Source organism: Ascaphus truei, chromosome 6, assembly GCF_040206685.1.
Source record: "Ascaphus truei isolate aAscTru1 chromosome 6, aAscTru1.hap1, whole genome shotgun sequence".
NCBI lineage: Eukaryota > Metazoa > Chordata > Amphibia > Anura > Ascaphidae > Ascaphus > Ascaphus truei.
In genome coordinates, this window is record NC_134488.1 from 72,612,574 (window position 1) to 72,628,813 (window position 16,240).

Below are 16,240 nucleotides of genomic sequence, written 5' to 3' on the forward strand. Positions count from 1 at the left end.
CACTTATAGGGAATTAACTAGTCAAAATCACATTATGTGGCAGTGAAGGTATTAATGTCAGAGTCCCACTATGCTGGTACACCTTTTTTATACATGTAGCCCGGTCCTCCCTTTAGCTCTCCTCACCTCCGCTGCATGAGGATAGCCGGTAAGGGTGCTGCCATTTTGTTTGTGCACTCGCATGCACAGAAAAGGTTTGTGCATGCAAAGGTTCCAGCAGCCCCAGGGGCTGCACAACACATGACACAGTACAGCCAATAGGGCTGCTAGAATCGCCTGAGGGGAAATTGGATCTTTGGGTGTGCTTGAAGTTTGAGCTGACAGTTAGGAGAGTGGCAGTTGGAGCTGGGACAAGGAAGGAGTAAGTTATATGTGCAGATGTCGGTGGCATCTGTACTAGGCCGGATAACCCCTATTATGCCCAACTAGGCCCCGACTCCCACATAGTTTGTGGCTGCGATAGGGACTTGCCCCTCAGATAGGGACCCTGCCCTGCTTAGCAATATTAGTGTTAGGGACACAGGGAGACGCCACACAGTGGATGCGGCCTGTGGTCCAGGACACAGATCGCCCTACATTAATAAAGACATTGTTTACGGTGGAACAATCTACAAGGGACCCACCCAACGTAGAGGCGGATGATTCGCAGTATCAGCATCCGATCCGTGGATCCCAGCATCGTGGCATAAGCGCGGCCGGGTGTGGCATCACCCGGCAGGTATCCAACGCATCAGTGCACCATCTCAAACACTATAGTGGGGCTGCACTGTCACACACATCTTGGGTGAGGGAGCGAAGCATTGGAGGGTACAGCCGTGCGTGGCTTGGTTGGTGGTATATATATATATATATATATATATATATATATATCCTAGGTTATTTATGTTCAGTAAAACTGTTTTCTTTCATAAGTGTGTGTTATATTGTATACGGGTCCTGTAGCGGGGTTATTCTACATCATAGAATCCTGTACAGGTGGAGGTGCTACCGACCGAACATCAACTCAGGTATCCAGGTTCCCAGTAGCGGATCTCCTGTGCACTACAGGTATTGCATCATAGACACACACACACGTAGCCACACATCTCTCAGGGGGGGGGGGGGGGAGTGCACTACATACACATTGTCTTTACTTAACAGTTATATATATATATTCTCATACTGTTGTTATTGATTTTCCTGTTCTGTTTAGGATATGCATCTGAAGGATGGTACCTGCAAATTTCGGTCCCAGTGAGGACATGGGAGTTTCCACCAGAGGGAGAGTGTAGCCAGTACTGGTTCTTGGCTACCAGTCTGCCCTCACTGGCAGAAAGCCTTGGTAAGAGCAGGTTTTCCAATACTTATTATGGGTTCCCCTCCCCCCACTCCCAGCAGTGCTCTTGAGTGACAGGGGAGGAGGTGGAACCAGGCCTGAGTTCACCTAATCCTGAGTCAGACCTGGTGCCCTCCTCCTGGCTGTACTTAAGGGGATTGCCGCCTAAATTTAGTCAGTGCCTCTCCCCACTTGAGAGAGGCAGATCACACACAGGTTGCCTGAATACTGGCCTTCCCTGTTCCTCTTCCCCTTGGGGGAGAGGGAGTATGCATCTTTCCCCTGATCCTGATAGAGGATCACGAAAGAGCAAAAACTGCTGCAGGGGCCCTTGACCCGTAGTGCAGGTCTGGGGGCCATCCTACAGCTGGATATAACACCAGAGGTTGCATAGGGCAGAGGCCTGCTGTGACTGCACTGAGCTGAACAGAATAAACCATTCCAGTTATTATACCTACTGCCTGGTGTGTGATCTTCCTTGTAAAAGAGAGGGGATTGTGTTCTGGAGGCAGATGGAGGCGCTGTACCACTAGGGATCTATGTCGTGTATGTACCCCAGAAGCTTGTCCTGTGTCCCCCAAACATCGGCGGACGACTCAGCCCTCCTGCTTACCAACAGGTAGCATTCACCACACATGCTCTAATGGCAGAATCTCCCATCGGGCTTGACAAATGCGGTGGCCCGGGGCGACTGCATTGTGGCCGCTGTCGACTGCTTACCTGCGGCGGTGTCCCCCGGGGTCTCCCGGTCTTCTCAGTCTTGATCTTTTAAAGCATGTTTTTCTCCAGCAGCACTACTCAAAATGGATGCGCGGCATCATATGACGTTACGCGGCACCACGTGATGTCGCAACGTCACAGCATCCTGTTGCCATGGCAACGTGGCATCATATGACGCCGCGCAGCCCTTTTGAATAGTGATGTAGGAGAAAAACATGATTTTAAAGGTGAAAAGACAGCAGAAGGCCAGGAGACGCCATCAGGACCCCGCAACCGGACCCGCCGCAGGAAAGTGTCGTGGGGGAGGGGCGATGACTTTGTGGCGGGGGGGGTGAGTGGGTTTTGGCCCAATTTGTCGGGCCCTGTATATATACTGTATCAACATTTTGGCTTTCTCGAGAATAGAGACGGGCGAATTTGCGGATCGGCCGGTTCCTTTGGTCTGCAGATCAATCTCAAAAAGGGAGATTTGCATGTTGCGGATTTTTTAATATTATTGCCAATACACTCCACAGATCCCGCAATCTGTTGACAAATCTGTCAACGGGTTGTATCCAATGGCAGATTTTGATTAATCCACACAGATTAAAACGGACCAAATCCTTCCACGGATTTTACACGGCGAAACGGATTTTGGGGGTAACATGCGAGAAAATCCGGGAAACAGATTTGGGCGGATTCGCCAATCTCTACTACTCAAGGCAGGCTCCAGAGTGAGCCGAAATGTTGATGTTTAAACAAATATTTTAACATTAGTGTAGAGCCACTATTACCTGAATGATATATACTGGATATATAAATAAATCAATATATATATATATATATATATATATATCCATACATTAATTGAAAATCCATATCCAATTTTACAGGAATAATGATGAATACATTTATTTTCCATGAACACATACATTTTGGCACTATTGTTATTTTCTGAAAAAACTGCTTTATCACTCAATTATGATGTGTAAACTTTGAGATTTTTGCACAAGTCTGTTTATCCCCCACACCCAAGGGACCTATCCTGAATGATGAAACATCTGTTAAAAATGTTTTGTGTGTTACATAACAAGACCAAGTTCTTCCACTGTGCTGCAGCTTTTAAATATACGTGCGACTAGACTTTTAAACAACAAACAAAACTAGAAATATTAGGCTGACATCAAATATTTCAAGCTCAGAGATTGCTCACTGCTTTTATGTTTTATGATGATGCAGGTAGAAATATCATCAGGCTGAGGATAAAATTGTGTCCTGAATTTCACTGCAAGCTATTTCGAAGGAGATCACAAAACATGTCAATAGCAGGATGTCAATCCCTATGTCAGAAAGATATACCCCATCTTTCCGATGCAACCCGCTGGGTTAACCCTCCAAATCCTCATGGATACACACCCCCTACCTTAACCACAAATGCCGCCAACGCTGAAATGATTCTTCCCTAGATCTGTCCACCACCTTAACACCCCTCATCCCTCTCCACACAACCCTTGGCTCTATTTCTGACCACTATTGCAAAGGGACCATAAACTAGACCAACAACTGTGACACGTCCCTATGCAATATAAATTGTATAGATTGAACCAACATTAGGTCTGTGACAGGGCCTTAACCTCTGTCTAGAAGGGCTTCACATAGAAAGCCTCTACGTGGCTGATGAGTCCAGCACGGAGCGGGTTCATTGCAGTACAGACAATTAGCCAGTCTCCAGTCTCCACCTGGCTCATCAGATAGGTAGAAAAGCCTCCTTATTGAACTGCAGGGGATCACTATAGCACTGGAGGAGTGTGTGCTGACAGAGAGAGACCAGGGAACCAGCCTCTCTGCTCCAGGATGCAGCGGACCCTGGAACCAGCTAGAGGGATAACCCTCAGAACACAACCCAGACCTTGGCCTACAAGAAAGAGCACTCTGATCACAGGTACCGCTTTAGACTTTGGGGGTCAGAGGCCTAGCATTCCAGTCCTGCAGGGACTGGAAGTGTGAGTAAGCTCCGGAATAGGTCTGTTTTGTTAATTTGTATGCTGTCTTAAAGCTGTACTGTTTTGAAGCTACAGGCTAAATTAAAGCCAATGTTTATCTTCCTCAATCTATGTACCTTGGTCGTACCTCTGCACTTGTCTCCTTCATATGGTGTTTGAATTGGGATGAGAGGTGGCCCTTGAATTTCAAAGAGGCCCGGAGATCGTCCAGGAAAATTGTTGGGCTTTTGTTTGCCTATAGTCCCTGCTTACAGTTCCTGCAGCAGCTTGAGCAACCAAAAGCAAGAACAAAAGAAACCCGTACAGAAGTGATCAGAATTAAAGAGCTACACATCCAAGCAGAAAAGCTACACTGCACAGGAGAAAGCCACAATGCAACAGTCTAACTGGGGAGGGGGACTGAGACAGACCTACTGACTCGGTGACCAAAGTCTACCCCACCACATGTGCAGTTTTTAAAATGGCCACTCAGAAAAATAAAAAGTGTAAAGAGACACCTGTTAGAGCTACGAACTCTGCAACTGGTCTGCCCACCTGTAGGACTACCAGCTGGTGTTCTAGCATATATGGAGAAAATCACTGCAATAGTGCCTCCTGAGGTCATGGGGAGACACCTTATATAGCCAAAATGGATGGCAAAATGTGGTGTAAGTATAATGAACACCATTATAGATGATACTGATGAGAATGAGGATATCTTGTATGTGGGCTCAGATATGTGACGCATCCACAGAACAGCCATAGGTGGGTGGAGCTGCCTTAACCCTGTACACACCGAAAAGACATTTCTAAGCGACCATGAAGTTGATTGGGGGCAGTAAGAGCAGGACCAGCTGAACGCCGAATATTTCCACCAGCTAATACAACTCCAAGAAAAGCATGGTGTATACAGTGAAACTGCTGAAGTTTCAAATAAAGGAGACCCAGTATCCCAGATGGGACAAAGACATCCAAAACAAAAAGGTGGAAAAATAAACGAGGTTCTCCACTTATCATGGAAGATGACGGAATCCCCCAAGTCTCTCCTCTCCAGCCTCCTGCTGCACCAATAACGGCCTGGCTTTCTTCTTTGCAGTCCCTCTGCTGACTCCCTCTGTCAGTGGTCTGCTGCTCTGGCGGGCAGAAGTGTCGCTGGGAATGCCCCTGATGCTGCCGAGGGCACTGCCCGTTGGCTGCGCTGCTTCTCCAGCATGTCCTTTGCCTCTACCATCTTGTGTTGCCTCCCCCATGCTTCTTGGTCCACTGCCAGCTCTCACTCCTGTTGCGCCACTCTCCATCCTTCCTATGTCACACTGGTGACATTATTAGGCTTAGCCACACCACAGCCAAGGCAGATATCACCGCCCCCGCCACTCCCACCATTGTTGCCACTCAGCTCTTCCCCCCTCCACTGGATGACCCCCTGCCCGACACCACACCCCTCGGAGCCTCTGCGCCCATGACATGCACAATCAGCACAATCCTGGAGCTCCGCGAGCCAGGCTTTCCACTCACTCATCCATCCTGCATGCTGCTCCCCATTGCTCTGATGCATCATTGTGATGGGGTCCTTCTGCCTCCGTAGGCCTCTTCATCAACTGATGTAGGATGGACACCACCTATTTGAAGGTAATATGAGGAGAAAGGGCTAACAATCTCCCCCTTTCTTAAAAAGGCATTCCTGGCAAGACTTTTAAACAAATGTTAATGTGTGAAGCAGAGAGTCTCTGGAGCTTAACCACATTGATTTCAGCTCCTGGACCTCCTGCTTCCCAAGATATTTACCTCTGTTGGTGCTATCAGAAGGAACCCTGGCTGGGTGATCATAATAGCTGTTTTAAAGTCCTTCCTCCTGCAGACCAATAGGAAGCCGCAACATCATCCCTTGTATCTTCCTATTGTCCCATGTGGGTCGGGAGATTTGAACTGCACAGAGGTAGTGGCTGTCATGGTTGGGGTTGACGACCTCACATAATAAAGACGAAGCCCAGCTGGCTGCCCCTAAACCGTGTGTAACTGGCCGACAATGTAAGCCCATAGTGCAGGTAAAGTCTATGGACTGTGACCCCTTCAAACCATGTTTCCCTAGCCACCAATGTGAGCTCCTAAGCTTGGTCCAATTTGTGTGTTTGGACCCTGTAAGGGAGTGAAGAGTCCAAGTTCTCATTTTGTATTGAAATGTATTGGTGGTTTGTAATTGCTCACCACAAACAAGGTGTGACTGCGGGGCCGAGGTGGGGATTGCTACAGACACCAACCTCCAGCCATGTGGACGCATCTGGAGTGTAGAATGGTCGAGGTAGCCGGGTCGGGATTGGAGAGGTATGGTTAGTCAGATGTACTTGCCAAGGTCGGGGTTAGAGAGGTACGGATTGTAGAAGGTACTTAGCCATGGTCAGGATTGGAGGGATATGGATCGTCGTGGCACTTTGCAGAGGTCGGGATTGGAGAGGTACGGATCGTCATTGGTAGCTGGGGTCAGGAGTTTAGAGGAGCGGAGTCCAGAGAAATAGTCGAGGTCAAAAACAGAGGAGCTAAGCACCAGAGTACAAGACAAGACTGTGGAGGCAAGACAGCAGTGAACACTTCGCACATACAAAGGTTTATGCTCAGCCGATTTGCTTCTCTGTGACAGAATAGCTCCAGCCCCGACGTCAGATGCATCCACTTCCAAGGATGGGTGCAGAAACTTAGGCAGTTTTCAAGTGATCGAAGGCTTGGCTAGCCGCCAGCGACCATGAAGTAAGATCCTCACCTTTTTTTTGTTAAAGCCATAAAGGGGGCTACCGCAGATGAGAAATTTTGAATGAATCTGTGGTAGTTATTAGCGGAGGCCAGAAAGCGTTGTATGGCCTTAAGAGTAGTGGGACAAGGCCAATCCAGGACCGCCTTCACCTTTGCTGGATCCATGGTGAGACCAGTGTTCAAAATTATGTATCCCAGAAATGCCGTGGTGGTTTGGTGGAACTGACACTTATCCAGCTTGGCGAAAAAATGGTTTTCACGTAGGCGTAGAAGTACCTGTTTGACATGGCCAACATGTTCCTGTGAAGACTTGGAAAAAATCGTTATGTCATCCAAATAGACGATAACAAACTGGTTGAGAAGATCTCTGAAGATCTCATTAACGAAGTCTTGAAAGACGGCAGGGGCACTGCAGAGGTCGAAAGGCATGATGAGGTATTTATAATGGCCGTCTCGTATATTGAAAGCCATTTTCCACTCGTCACCCTGGAGAATTCTCACCAAATTGTAGGCCCCACGCAGGTCCAATTTGGTGAAGATGGTGGCCCCATGGAGGCGGTTGAAGAGTTCCGAAATCAATGGTATGGGGTAACGATTTTTGATGGTGATCTTGTTAAGACCTCTAGAATTGATACAGGGCCGTAGAGATTCATCCTTCTTTTTCCCAAAGAAGAAGCCTGCACCGGCTGGGGAGCAAGATTTCCGAATAAACCCCTTTTGTAGATTTTCATGAATATAATCTTTCATAGCTTTAGTCTCCGGAAGAGGAAGTGGGTATGAGCTTCCCCTAGGAGGTACTGATCTGGGTAGCAGGTCAATAGGACAATGGAATGAGTGATGAGGTGGCAGAACCTCTGATCTTGCTTTATCAAAAACATAGCAAAAATCAGTTTAAACCTCAGGCAAAGTTACCCTCTCTTCTTTAGGAGCAGCAACCCTGCATATACTCTTGATGGGCACAGCACAGTTCTTGGACCATGAAGCGCTCCACAGGACAGGTTCCTTGTCAGTCCAATCTATATTTGGGTTGTGAAGCTAGAGCCACAAAAGGCCATGAATACCGTCGACCGATAGGGTATGGATGGCATCCAGCTGGATCTCTTCCGTATGGTCATCACCTGTATGTAAATGAAAGAGAGTGGTCTGTAAGGAGATGAATACTGGTTGCAGTGGTCGACCATCAATTGCTTCCAACCCTACAGGGCATCTCTTGTGGACGAGGGGGATGTTATTCCTCTCAGCGTAGCCCTGGTCAATGAAATTGACTCCCGACCCGGAATTTACAAAGGCTAGAGCGGTGGTGTGGAAGTTTTCTTCGGTCAGCGTAACAGGTACAAGAATTCTGCTTGGCAATGTTTTCACCTTGGTAGGGGAGGTAGAAAGTGTTCCCAATGTGATTACACAAAAAAACACTACCCCTCAAATACTGTACATACAAATCCCTCCACACCCCAAATACTTACAAAAACCCTACCCCCCAAATATATATAAAAAAACACACCCCAAATACATACAAATCCCCCCACACCCCAAATACATACAAAAAACCCTACCCCCCCCAAATATATAAAACCCACACAGCCCAAATACATACAAAACCCTAGCCCCCAAACATATAAAACCCCACACCCCAAATACATAAAAAAATAAACCTACCCCCAAATACATATAAATCCCCACACCCCCCAAATACATATAAAACAATCCCCACCCCTCAAATACATATAAAAAGAAAACACCCTGATATACATATAAAAAAATCCCACCCCCAAATACATATAACCCCCCACCTTACAAATGCATATAAAAAACCCACCCCCCAAATACATATTAACTGTGGTTGACAAATCACCAAAAAATCTACTCGCCACACAAAAAAATCTACTCGCCACCTAGTACCAAATGTGTGCTGCTTGGGCCAATATTTACTCGCCCGGGGGTTAAATCCACTCGCCCGGGGCTAGCAAATGTATAGGTTTGTCGAACACTGCATATTAAACCCCCCCAAATACAGTACATATAACCTCCCAAATACATATAAAACAAACACCCCACATACATATAAAATACAGACATACCTTGGGAATGGTCTCAGGCCTCTGGTGAGGCCCGGTGGCTGTGAGGGGCCCAGCTGTTGGTCCACTTGGTGCCGCCAGGCCCAGCTCTCTCCCTGCTGCGCGCCTCCATCACTGACTATCCCATGGCGAGTTTATGACTCAGGCGCGCACCGGGCCTCTCTCTCATGCCGGTGCACACCGGAAGATGAGCCAAGCTTGCTTCCTGAGCACGCCAATGTCAAAGAGGCCCAGCACGCACCAGCATCAGAAGCACAGCGCGGGACAGTCAGCAAGGCAATTTCTTGCCTTGAACTTTCTGAAGTCGGCTCGCGTCTATTTCTCCAAGAGCATCTTTGGTGATTTTGAATTTGAGCTTAGAATCTGAGGTCCGGATTGGCTTCCGGCTTTCTTATAGTATTTCATGAAATACTCCAGCCAATCCGAGCGTGGGAGAATTCCTACCAGCCAATCAGAGACTTGCCAGCCTACTGAAGCTGGGCAAGGATGGATTCGAAATCTGACAGGGGCATGCGCCAACTTGGCACCTCTGCCACCCGTGAGTTTGAAGCCACCCGGGGAGTTAGGCGTCTCAAGGTCTGAGCAAATGGTAGTTCGATGACTTCCATTCATGCCAGGAAGAGGGTACTTGAATCTAACTCCTCCGCCCCAAATAGTTTTAACACTTTGGCAATCTCTGTGGCTTGCAACTCTGGGACCCATGCAGACTCAGTGGCACCAGGCTTGGTAGCCACAGGGTCTCTTGGAACCACGGACTTGGAAATCGCCAGCTCATATACAGTGCATAAATATATACCATTATTCACAGTGTCAGAAATAAAAATATTTCACAATTTTATCTGTCCTTTTCTTAGCTTTGACGGAAAAGATGTGCAAGTTCAGTTTCAGCTCTCCTAGACCTGCCAATCAGAAAATGTGTAAAAAGTTAAACCAAATAATGCTTAGGTTCAATCTCAGAGTTACGGTTCTAAACCCATAGGAATTTGGACTTAGAATAAAATCAGCTTGCAAACTTATCGATGGTTGAAGCACCCCAGAACCTCTATACTTGGTTCTGGTGATTGGGGCATATACTGGGGGACTCCCATTAACCTCATAGCCTGAGACTCTCCACTGGTTAGCACTCCTGGAAAGGTAAAACACATATCAATTCTTTATTACAGTACAATGTATGTGCCATGGCAGGGTTCAAGAGCTAACACTCTAATCTCCCCAATATGGCTCAGAAGTAACCAGCCTATAAGACCTTTATTTATGGCCTGGTTACCCCCTCACCATCACACCGACCCTTCCTAAGGAGTCTGTGGCTCTCTGAAAAAGGTGTAGCTGGAGTACTATGTCCTGCACTGTGAATTACAGTGGAGAGTGAGGTAAGGATTTGGGTGCAGTTGCAATAGAGTAGCAAGGGGTTTAAAATCCTATGCAGAAAAAAAAAAAGCACAAGCTTATTTATTTGGATAAATAATGTTGCTGGGAGACTTTGATTACTCCCTGGTTGTGTGGAATTGTTAGCTCCTGAAAAACATCTTAACCCTTATTCATCCACATAGCCCACCCTTGCACATGCCAGTGGCTGCCACAGACTTCATCCTTTTAACAATCTCTTCATCATTCCGAGATCTCACATGTAACGGAATCAATAAGATGAGCGCTTTGTGATGTTTTAGCACAGATGTGTGTGGAGTTTCTACAATTGAACTGTACTTGTAATGGAGGCAGTGCACAGAACAGATTGCAATGTTTCAGAGTGTAGGTGTCATGGAACAAGAACTACATTTTTGGTTCACCCCCCTCTTTCCTTTGCAGCTTCTGCCTGTCAGTTCTTATTTCAGCTGCATGGAGTTTGCATACACATACTGTGCCTGTGTGACATGTAACTATGTTGCATTTCTTGCCTCTGGGCATGAAATCAGTGAGCTGCTACTGCAGCTTCTGAGATCCTCACCAGAATGGGCTAGTCTGCCCCCCCTCCTGTTTGTTCAGAGATAGTCTGCCCCAAGACTATTCCCTTACCCATATTGCTCCTCACTTCCTTTTCCACCCTGGAGACAGTGAGTACAGCACCCTTCTCTGTTAATCTACCATGGTGAGGCCATCTCTTTTTACCGGTTTCTAACTAATAATCACCACTACATACCATCCACAAGTATCTGTATTCTGCTGCTTTTCCCAATAAAGTGGAGGAAATATTACAGGGCTTGGAGTGATTTAAAAGGGAACTGAGTTAATGCTATCGGGAGCCATTCACACATCAAACGTGACCCTGGCTTCAGAAAAGTAGGCAGGAAAAGAATATGGAAGCAGGTAACAGAATAAGGTAACGTTTGTAGTAGAAAGATGTACGCTCTTTGTTGTAGGTGTAGCTAAGGCTGCATGAACATTACAAGTAATTCCCTCTTGGGTTTGAGTAGTGCCAATAAGTGACATACTGAACCGGAAAATACGACCATATAATAGCAGTACAAAACTTGTCTGTAAAGAGACATGGCTCCATTTTACAGCCAACTGGGGGTTTTAAATTGCAATTAAAATAAGATTTCTACTAATTCACTATCAGGCAGTGCCTGGATTCCCAACCCTTCTGATATCAAACGGTTATACAAGACAGGGTACTGAATCTAAGCTTTGTTTACGCACTATACTGTAGGTGTCACGTGTGTGTCGTGTGACTCCCTCACTATGTCTTCATGTCAGCACAAAAGCAGCTGATTTCTCAGTCCTCATGGACCCTTGTTTACCCTGCAATTACTTATGTAAGAAAATGTAATAGTGAAACCTTACAAACATGTCAGGAGAAAAACAACAGCTGGGAGGAAAAGAACCAATTGCTCCTCAGAGAACATTATGTGTTGTTGTCCATCAGATGCACAGCAGTAGCTTACACTGACACAATTTCACATTAGTAAGTGAGCAGCACAGTAGAACAAATTTGGATTTAACCAAAGGTCCATCAAGTGTGAAATATGGTAATATGGGGACAGAAGGGACTCATGGCCCATTTAGTCCTTAGATTTAGGTAGCTTAAATAAGGTCCATGGAGGGGAAGTAGTAGACTTAATATGCATTACATATCTTTGTTACTATGCCACTGATTCATGGGCCACAAACACTGTCTATCATTGTGTTATTTCCTCTTTGCTCTGGGAGGGACAGGCTATATGAAACTTAAGTCCTCACTGTACATTGTTTGAATACAATCTTATAGTAGAAGTTATAAACAATATAAAGGCAAATACATAATGGGCCAGAATGGTGCTATTCCACAGGAGATGTGCAAGACTTTAGCACGAGGTTGCGAATCAAGCAAAATGTTATCACGTTTGTGTATCAAAAAATGCCGTGGTTTAGTCAGAGTCCTCCAGCAACTCGCCAATAAGTGTTTTGCTAAATTTCTCTAAAATTGCTAGATTCACTTAATGCTTAGATTATAAATAAGTCACACACACCATGTTTCGCTCACTGTCTGGCGATATTTCTCTGAAAACGTACTGATAGGGTAACATTATTAGGCCTTTGAGGCTTTGGTGAAACTTTTTGCAGGGAATAGAATTTAGGGAAAAAAACACTTTGAATTCTGTGAATTAATTTTGAATAGTATTACACATCTCTATGCAGGATACCGTCCAATGCCCAAACATACCCAACATTGGGGGATTACAAGGCGTAGTAATCAGCATGCAGAGTACGGTGCATAGAGTTAATGGCCCAAGTTCCTTCATCGCATTCACTATGTTATTCCAGTACAGAGACAATAAACAAAGGCCAATTTTTTTCTCTCTCTGTCATATAACAGTGAAAGACGGAGTTAATTCAAATTCTAGGTAACTGTCACCCTCTGGTAACACTCACTTTCTCAGTTTACTGTAACAATGGTCCTTTTTGATTATGCGTCACCTTGTAGAGTGAGAAGAATTGAGACTATTAAGATCTTTCTGCCCATCCTTCAGACACTCGATTTACATAGTAAAGGTCAACATACTCTAAATGATTATTAACAGAGGCCAACATGCGATGTTGTGTCTCTGTATTCATAATTCCAATCCCAACCACAATCGTGTGCATCTACACCAGCAATTTCTTCAGTGACCCGGTTACTTGGCAGCATGGTGTGCTGCGGGTTGTTGTTTTGTTCCTGCCATAAAGCTAAGGACAATTGTAGCCAAAGAATTCTTTGAACTGTATTGAGTTCACATTCACATACCAATATTCAAATCAGGGAAGCAAATTTGAAACGTGTGGATTTGGGCAGCAAACATTTCCAAAACTGGTTTCCTTGTGCATTTATGTACAGTAGGAATACCTTTTTATTGCCGTGCTTATGCTCATGATTATTAGGAGTATAATGTTATATATTCCAAAAGAAAGCTTATCGTACTGCAACAGGGCGGATCAGGGCTGTGTTGTAGATGGCAGACACACGTAGGTAGTGGATTAAATTAAGTAGCTCTTCAGGGCAGCCTTTATTACAGCACAAAAACATACATATATATCATTAAAACACAAATAAGTGTGTGGCTGGTGCTACCCTTGTACAGTACACCTCGGCAGAGTGCTCTGTCAGAGCTGGCACTCATGTTAGACCTCAGCAATCACTAGGATCTATATTCAGTCCAGCATCGTTTCGTCAGACCGTCTCTCTGAGGCTGGAGCATTCAGGTGCTTATTCAGTAAGCTGCGTTAGTGCTGATCCAGGCGCTACCGCACTGAAAGTCCCATTGACTTCAAGGGGGCTTTCCATATCAGCTTACAGAATAAGCCCCTCTGACTTGTTATGCCAGTGTGGCTAATCAGCACTCAGGGCAGTACTGTACATCTGTGCTGTGATTTGAACAACCAGGTGTGTTAACCCCCTCATTGCCACACATACATACTTCATAAGTTACAGGCCCCGGTATGGGGTATCTGGTGCCAGTGTCGCCGCCATTTTTATAGCGTCCACGTCGTGTGACGTGCGACATGTAAACATTGGGATGCCGGCACCCGATGCCCCATACTGGGGCCTGTAACTCGGGAAGCAGTGGGTCCCTGAGCCAGAAATCAAAGCGGTTCAACTCAGGAGACCCCCTGCTCCAGCATAATATTAATAAAAATACATTAAAGCAGCTTCATTACCTTAGCGGCTATTCGCTAAAGCAATGAAGGGGTTAAGGCACAATAGTATGTTTATTTGGGACAATTGCCCCCAATAAACATTGCAATAGACAACACACCCACCCCTTGTGCCCCCAACAACACCTATACCCCCTAACATACATAACATATCTTCAGTTTTGGGGATGCACAGGAATTATACTACAGGCCGGCGGTGGCCCTCGGGTGGTCCCACAGGTGCCCGGGGGTCCCCGCAGGTGCCCGGGGGTTCCCGCTTGCCTACAGTACCAATTCTGTGCCCAAAAAAATAAAATAACAAATACATAAATACTTCTAAATAAATACATCCCCCCGCACCCCTGCCCCTAACACTTACAGTAAAGTAATGGACACAATCCACATATAGATAATAATGCATTTGCCCATTTAAAATACAATAAGCAGAATAAAATACAGTTAGGTTTGGAAATAATTGGACACTATTACTAGTTTTGTTATTTCGGCTGTGTACCAAAATAAATTCAAGTTACAGTTAAATAATTAATATGGGCTTAAGTGCAGTCTATAAGCTTTAATTTGAGGGTATTAACATCCAAATTGGAGGAAGGCTTTAGGAATGACATCTCTTTAATATGTAGCCCCCTCTTTTTCAAGGGACCAAAAGTAATTGGACAATTGACTCAAAAGCTGTTTCATGGAGAGGTGTGGGCTATTCCTTTGTTATTTCATCATCAATTAAGCAGGTAAAAGGTCTGGAGTTAATTCCAGGTGTGGCTTTCGCATTTGGAAGCTGTTACTGTGAATCCACAACATGCGGTCAAAGGAGCTCTCAATGCAAGTGAAACAGGGCATCCTTAGGCTACAAAAATATAGAAAATCCATTAGAGAGATAGCAGGAACTTTAGGAGTGGCCAAATCAACAGTTTGGTACATTCTGAGAAAAAAAAGAACGCACTGGTGAGCTCTGCAACACAAAAAGGCCTGGAACGTCCACGGAAGACAACAGTGGTGGATGATCGTAGGATCCTTTCCATGGTAAAGAAAAACCCCTTCACAACATCCAGCCAAGTGAAGAACACTCTCCAGGAGGTAGGCATATCATTATCCAAGTCTACCATAAAGAGAAGACTTCACGAGAGAAAATACAGAGGGTTCACAACAAGGTGCAAACCATTCATAAGCCTCAAGAATAGAAAGGCCAGATTAGACTTTGCCAAACAATATCTAAAAAAGCCAGCCCAATCCTGGAACAGCATTCTTTGGACAGATGAAACTAAGATCAACCTGTACCAGGATGATGGGAAGAAAAAAGTATGGAGAAGGCTTGGAACGGCTCATGATCTGAAGCATACCACATCATCTGTAAAACAGTGGAGGCAGTGTGATGGCATGGGCATGCATGGCTTACAATGGCAGTGGGTCACTAGTGTTTATTGATGATGTGACAGAAGACAGAAGCAGCCGGATGAATTCTGAAGTGTATAGGGATATACTGTCTGCTCAGATTCAGCGAAGTTGATTGGATGGCGCTTCACTTTACAGATGGACAATGACCCAAAACATACTGCGAAAGCAACCCAGGAGTTTTTTAAGGCAAAGAAGTGGAATATTCTGCAATGGCCGAGTCAATCACCTGATCTCAACCCGATCGAGCATGCATTTCACTTGCTGAAGACAAAACTTAAGGCAGAAAGACCCACGAACAAGCAACAATGGAAGACAGCTGAAGTAAAGGGCTGGCAAAGCATCACAAAGGAGGAAACCCAGCGTTTGGGGATGTCCATGATTTCCAGACTTCAAGCAGTCATTGCCTGCAAAGGATTCTCGACAAAGAATTAAAAATGAACATTTTATTTATGATTGTGTTAATTTGTCCAATTACATTTGAGCCCCTGAAATAAGGGGACTGTGTATGAAAATGGTTGCAATTCCTAAACGTTTCATACAATATTTTTGTTCAACCCCTTGAATTAAAGCTGAAAGTCTGCACTTCTATTGGATCTCCGTTGTTTCATTTCAAATCCATTGTGGTGGCGTACAGAGCCAAAATTATGAAAATTGTGTCAGTGTCCAATTATTTACGGACCTAACTGTATATATGATGAGACCCATTAAGGTCGAAACAGCTGTCTGTGGGTGGGTTTTCTGGGTATGCACCTTAACCCCGGCTGTGCTCAAAGCTGTGACCATGCAGCAAGCTTAAGCCTATAGGGAACCATGTTAAAAATGGTTTTTGAAGCAAAAAGTGGCACTGTGTGCTCATTTGCATGTCATTTCCCAGAATCCCTTGCTGCAGTGGAAGTGCTGTGTGCTGGGTGATAATGGTGAAAGGC

At 45.3% G+C, this 16,240-nt stretch overlaps 1 long non-coding RNA gene across 2 annotated transcripts in view; it reads left to right on the forward strand.

Moving 5' to 3' along the window:
* The first annotated feature begins 340 nt into the window (after positions 1 to 340).
* LOC142496492 (uncharacterized) overlaps positions 341 to 16,240 on the forward strand; it is a 30,792-nt gene continuing 14,892 nt past the window's right edge. Inside the window, exons 1-2 of one of the 2 annotated variants that reach the window (XR_012802016.1) lie at positions 341 to 784; positions 1,193 to 1,321. This is a non-coding gene — a long non-coding RNA (uncharacterized LOC142496492). The remainder of the gene's footprint in view (positions 785 to 1,192; positions 1,322 to 16,240) is intronic. The other variant, XR_012802017.1, reaches the window with a different exon arrangement.